The 6,156-nt window shown below is 39.0% G+C and overlaps 1 non-coding gene across 1 annotated transcript; it reads left to right on the top strand.

The window, feature by feature from the left end:
• Positions 1 to 4,602: 4,602 nt before the first annotated feature.
• Positions 4,603 to 4,684, top strand: trnal-aag (transfer RNA leucine (anticodon AAG)). The gene has a single exon. It is a non-coding gene; the product is annotated as a tRNA-Leu (tRNA).
• Positions 4,685 to 6,156: the final 1,472 nt, after the last annotated feature.

Below are 6,156 nucleotides of genomic sequence, written 5' to 3'. Positions count from 1 at the left end.
ATGACGTTTTAATGATGACTTAACACACAGAGCCTTTTATCCTTACAAGTAGGCCTACATTTTATGATAATCAACCAGTTTTCTTTCCCTCACAATAATTTAAATTCATTATATAAACTGTTTCTATTATTTCCTATCTCTACTAGGGGTTCTCTCTATTCTTTCCATACATGATCATTTGATCTTGACTGAATGGGTTTTGGAAAAATGTTGTGTTGTTCAAAGGGGACAGTCTTTATTTATTTATTTAGCATACATTTCCAAAATGGATGCTAAAACCATCCAACTGTTCCCTCCATAGGACATACACTTTTAATTAAGCATGCACTCTAGACATTACTGATCTTACATATTGATTATTATAGAGTTGGGAATTGTCGATTTTACAAGAAGTTGGCTTTGTTGTATCCACTGCATATCTTAAGATGGATTCAAAGTGATCCTGTGTCATTGGAGCACCAGGGATTGGAAGTTGGATGGCCATTCCTTTCTCCAATAGTCCCCTCTCTCATTCACTTTTAGATGATAACGACCAGGCAAAGGTATCAGTCTCTTGTATGATACTTGACAGGCTCATGTAGAGGAGCTCAATGACAAACTGAAAAATGATTGGGAACAATAACTCAACACTGAAATCTCTGAAGAAGTATGGGAGACTATTCTTAATAATATTCACCATAGTTCTATAAACGCCAGAAATGCTTCAGTACAATTCAAAGTAGTCCACAGACTTCATGCCATGTACCCCAACACCTCTCCTTTATGTGATAAGTTTAACCATCAGACCGGAACACTTACCCATCAGTTCTGGTCTTGCCCAAAGTTATATTCCTTCTTGACTTTTGTATTTGACTGTATATCAAAGACCTTTAATACAACTATTGCACCAGATCCATCACTTGCTATCTTTGGACCAGTGGTAGTTAATCCTTCTATTAATAAATATGAGGGGCAAGCCATCTCCCTCTGTAAAATGTTGGCCTAACGCCTTATCCTACAAAAGTGGAAGTCAGGGGCCAGCCCTCTATACCAGCAGTGGCTTAGGGAGCTGGGGAATGTGCTTCGTATGGAGACTTTGCTATTAACAGAGAAGATATCTTTTTTGAAAGTATAGCATCCCTTATTTGACAAACAGACAGCTATCAGTGGCCACACTCCAAATTTGGCTTTGAAAATCAGATTTTCCAGGACCCTGTTTTTTACTATATGAAAAAGGTTTCCTCTCAAGGCTCCAGAGATCTAATCACTAGTCACTGCTGCGATCGATCAGATGGTTGTGTTTAACAGACCTAGCATGCTGGTTAACATCATTTTTTCCACCCTTTTGTCAGAATGAAAATGGAAAATAGTCTCCCAAGCATCTAATTTTTTTTCCCCACTGGTGTCTCACCGATTTCATTAAGGTACAGTTACTGAGGTCAACAACCTTTGAACAGCTCAAGAAAAGAACATATTGGTTGCGTTGTTATGCAGTGTTAGTGCTTGTATTAAAAATCATTTTACAACAAGTTTCTTGTACTTTGAATTTTGTTAGTGAGGATGCCATTTAGTTTATATTTGGATTTGCATTTGGACATTTTGCAAACATGAAAGGATAATGGTATTTCTTCTAGAGACAGGCGTACGTTTCTTACAGTTTTCCTGCTTTGAATTTGTCCATCACCTGACACTTGGGCTGCTCCTATGTGTTTCTGTTCACTCCTTAAACTTTTTCTTTCCATATCGAATCAGTTGCATTTACTACATTCTCATTATTTTACTTTCAAAAGCATGACATCCTGAAATTCTCCCCCACTTCTGTCCCCTCTCTCTTGATTCCTTCACTTATTCTTAAAAATCTGACAGAGCATGAAGCAGAACTTTGACTTGTATGGTGTTAATTACAGTAATTGTGGCCAAAAGACACAGAAGAAATGCATCAGCAGTCAAGCTTTCCAACCTATTAAGCTTCATTAACATTTCTTCATCACTTAGGAGTTTTCTTACCGACTAAATTAATTGTATTTTGTCAATACGATTATTAATTGATGCCACATATGTTAATTAATATCATATATGATCCATTCTTGTGTCTCATGAAAGCAACTCCAGTTTGCCTGTAAGCTTCAGCGCAGAGGGTTTGTTTGTTCTGAAACCCACGTAGCAGGAGTGGGCGGTGGATTGTTGGTCGCTCCTTGTTAACAGTCACAGCTGTCTCTGTATCTCATATGAGGATACAATGTTCAAACGGGGAAAAAACAAGCGCTCCTTGAAACCTACAACATAAACTGCAGTAGGAAGCCAGTCTGTTAAGTGATGAAAGTTTGTGTAAATGCTATTTTTGAGTGCCTTGAGAGGTATGTATCACTGTAAAAAGTAAAAAAGGGAAATGCAGGAGACCTAGGAGCATGACAGGAGAGGGGGTGAAAATACAGGAAAAACAAGACAAATCTGAGCACTGACAAGGCTGGCTGTGATAAGACTCGCATTTAATGTGACAGAACATGCACTTGGGAATATAAAATACAATACTTTGTTGAAATCATTTAAATGCAAATGAGCCTCAGTAATTAGATATAATGGCAATAACTACTAACTTTGTCTCTGCTGAACGGCCACTCCGCTGGGAAAAAGTATTCACCACCTGTGTTCAGTAAACCAATGGGAGTGTGCAACATTCAACTAGGAATCACAACTTAGCTGATGAATATGTTTTACAAAATTGACACTGCCTCCTTCAGTAATCACATTCATTTATACTTCCTCTCCAGCTTATTGAAACCTCACAATTTATTTCTTTTCATGTATATTCTTTCTGACATTCACTTGTTTAGTGTCTGACTGAAAGTAATTGTCAAAGTGAAACCAAATGTTATGTTGCTAGATAGATAGATAGATAGATAGATAGATAGATAGATATCTCAGTAAAGCAAAAAACAACACAACCTTACTGTTACAGCAGAGAAGTCAAATTTCAAAGATCTTCAGCAGAAGGATGTTCAGGTGAACTGAAGATCGCTCGAAGCAAATGTTTTGATCAACTTTTTTTTCCAGGCAAGCTTCTCCTCTATACTACCACAGCCTCTTTGTTGGTTCCCCCACTAGAGTTCAAAGACAAGCCATCCCTCCACTGTGGCGGTGACCTGATGAACTCACCCTGGAGTCCTGAAAGGGAAGAGGTTGCATCCATTTTTCAGAGATTCTGCCCAGTGCCCAGTAATCAATGCAAAGTCAAGGAGACTGTGGGAGTAATTCAGCGCAGGTGTAACCCGCCTGTCTGAGTCGGTCTGAAGCACAAAAGAAAATTCTCCCTTAAGCCTAATCTAGGACTAGGACAGTGATTGATATCACCCAAGAGCTGCAGACATGACGAAATGCTAATGAAATTGGATCTCCACTTGATCATGATGTTGTTTTTGTTCTCGTGACTCCAACTTGATAAAATATGAGATATAAAAGTAGGTGTTGATGCATCCAAACCAGATATGTTTGCCAATAAAGCTCAAACCCTACTGCATTTAAGTCCTTGAATCTGAATTATCTTAGTAAAAACATTGGCAAAAACTCTGGGGTTCTTTGGGGTATAAAAAGCTGTTGCTAATAGTGAGTAAGCAAACAGAGTAATTAATATGCCAGACTTGCCTGACGCTATCGTGACGTGTGACTCCTCTCAATTACTCACCCTGTAATGACCTCCACGTAGAAAATTACACTGTGAGCAGTGGGTCAGGGAATTTGAAGCATTTGTTATCAGCGTAAAACTCAATAATGGTCCTGTTCAACAGACCCAAAGAGTTTCAATCAAAGGTTATAAAGGGACGGAAATGCTGATAGACGAATGGCTCATAACTCTCAAGTATGGACAGAATAACATCAGTTTACCACTAGAAGAAGTATAACAGTGACTACCGTACGATACTCAAATCATTGTCACTTAGAAAAACTAGTCATCAAAGCAGAAACAAATATGAGTGTCAAAGGTCACGTTACGTAAGCTAAACATGAACTTTTTGCCCCTTTGGTAAAGACCAGTGACCAAAGACTAGCAGACAAGATATGTGGTCTAACCTGCTGGCTTAGGTTTTCAGTCTCTTGGGAGGTATGGATTCAAATCCCAGCATTGCCATTATGTGGACTTTTACATTGATTCCATGGCAGGAAACAATAAACATTAAGACCAGATCAATTTGAAGATATCCTTTGGGGTGTTTTGTCACCATTAGCCCCGTGGAGCGATATTTTAATAAGTGGGTGGCTGTTTTGTCTTCATCACTAACACGTAGGAAGATACAAATTCCTGTCTTGGCAAATAGATGTGAACAACATGTGTAACAAAATAAAGATCAGTTAGATGTCAATTTTCCATGAGGCTTTGATGCCATGGTACTAGATTATTTAGAATAGTAGTTAATTTAAAATAAATAAACATTTTAAAAAACTATGCTGATGGCTATTTGGTTTTCCTAACTTTCAATTAAACTCTGTCTCTAAATGCAGAGTATGGAAGAGCAGAAGCATAGGTTGATAGATTGAAAGCATTGTCTGCTAAGTGTAAGTGATTTTCAACCCAGTTCAGTTCTGTGCTGTCAATTTTTATTGTCAATACGAAATACTGCCAACCCAGGTAGTGTGGCCGAGCGGTCTAAGGCGCTGGATTAAGGCTCCAGTCTCTCAGGTGGCATGGGTTCAAATCCCACCACTGCCATTATTTCTCATAATTAAATGTTGGTTTCTTGAGGCTTGCTGCTTAGGGCCTAGTACTTCAGTCCTTTGGTAATCTGTGACTGATTTAATTGTGCTCCTCACTGAGAAACTGGGCCTGCCTTTTCTGATAAATTGTTTGTTGTGTATAGTCAAAAGTATGGCTACAAGCTGCTGTTATATTTTACAGCAGCAGAGTGGCGCAGAGGAAGTGTGCTGGGCCATAACCCAGAGGTCGATGGATCGAAACCATCCTCTGCTAAGTATTTTCTAACCATCAATGCCAGTCCTGTTCTGTCCAAAGGCGACATAATCTGCAGACCAGCACCTACGTATAAAGATCACTAATTAAAGTGTGCTGACCAAACAGTAAAGACCAAGTAATAATGCAGCTCATGAACCTCATTACAACTGCAAACCATATAAAGCACTGACTTTGTAAACCATAAAATGTAGGCAGAAGCCCAATAGGTGGTCTTAAAGAGCTGAATAGTGTGTCAGAAGAATTCTGGGCCTATAACCTATAGGTTGATAGATTGATAGATTGAAAGATTGAAAGCATCTTCTGCAAGGTGTAGGATTCTCTACCCTGTTCAGATCTGTGCTGTCAATCTCTTTTGTCAATATGAAAGTTCATGTGTATAGGTAGTGTGGCCGAGCGGTCTAAGGCACTGGATTAAGGCTCCAGTCTCTCAGCAGGTTATTTTTACAGTCCCAACTGTTAGCATGTGTATAGCAGGAACCATCCCTGAAGGACAATCTCCCGTAACTTTTACAGGGGCAAAACAAGTACTTTCCTTGCAGTGTGTACTCCGTGAAACGGCCGAAAAAATCCTGGTGGGGCTTTAGATTGACTCGGTGCTAACTGGGTATACTTACATTTTGACTAGAAGCCGTTGAAAATGCTATTAGAATTTTTCTTTTCTTTTCTTAATTCAAGATCTTTTTTTATTGAAGTTTTCTCAATATAACAAATGTGCAGCGCTGCATAGTCATTACAGAGACATGAGATGAGTATGGGTATATATCAATCACAGCATGCACAAATGAGATGTACAAGAATACAAAAGCAAAAACAATGAAAATAAAAAAAAAAAATAAAATCGAACAGGGTACAAATTAATCCCTCCTGTGTCACTGTCAGATTACTAGTCATAGTTTAAGATCACTGTTATGCCAAGAGCTAGGAGTGAGCAAGAAATGTTCAGTATAGCTGAGCTGTACTCAAGGGCCAAGCCATTACAGGGTCTGGAATGCTTTTAGGAAGGGACCCCACACCTTCTGGAACTTCTTATTTGATTGCCGAAGTGAGTATCTAATTTTCTCCAGTTTTAAGCAAGACATGATGTCTTCCAGCCATTGCGCATGAGTGGGAGGGAAAGTATCCTTCCACCTGAGCAGAATTGCTCTTCGAGCCAGAAGGGAGGCAAAGGATAAAGTGTGTTGCTTTGCTATAGTTAACTTTTTCTCCCCTCC

Source organism: Scomber japonicus, chromosome 8 (genome assembly GCF_027409825.1).
Source record: "Scomber japonicus isolate fScoJap1 chromosome 8, fScoJap1.pri, whole genome shotgun sequence".
Taxonomy (NCBI): Eukaryota; Metazoa; Chordata; class Actinopteri; order Scombriformes; family Scombridae; genus Scomber; species Scomber japonicus.
This window is presented reverse-complemented; position numbering and strand designations above follow the sequence as displayed.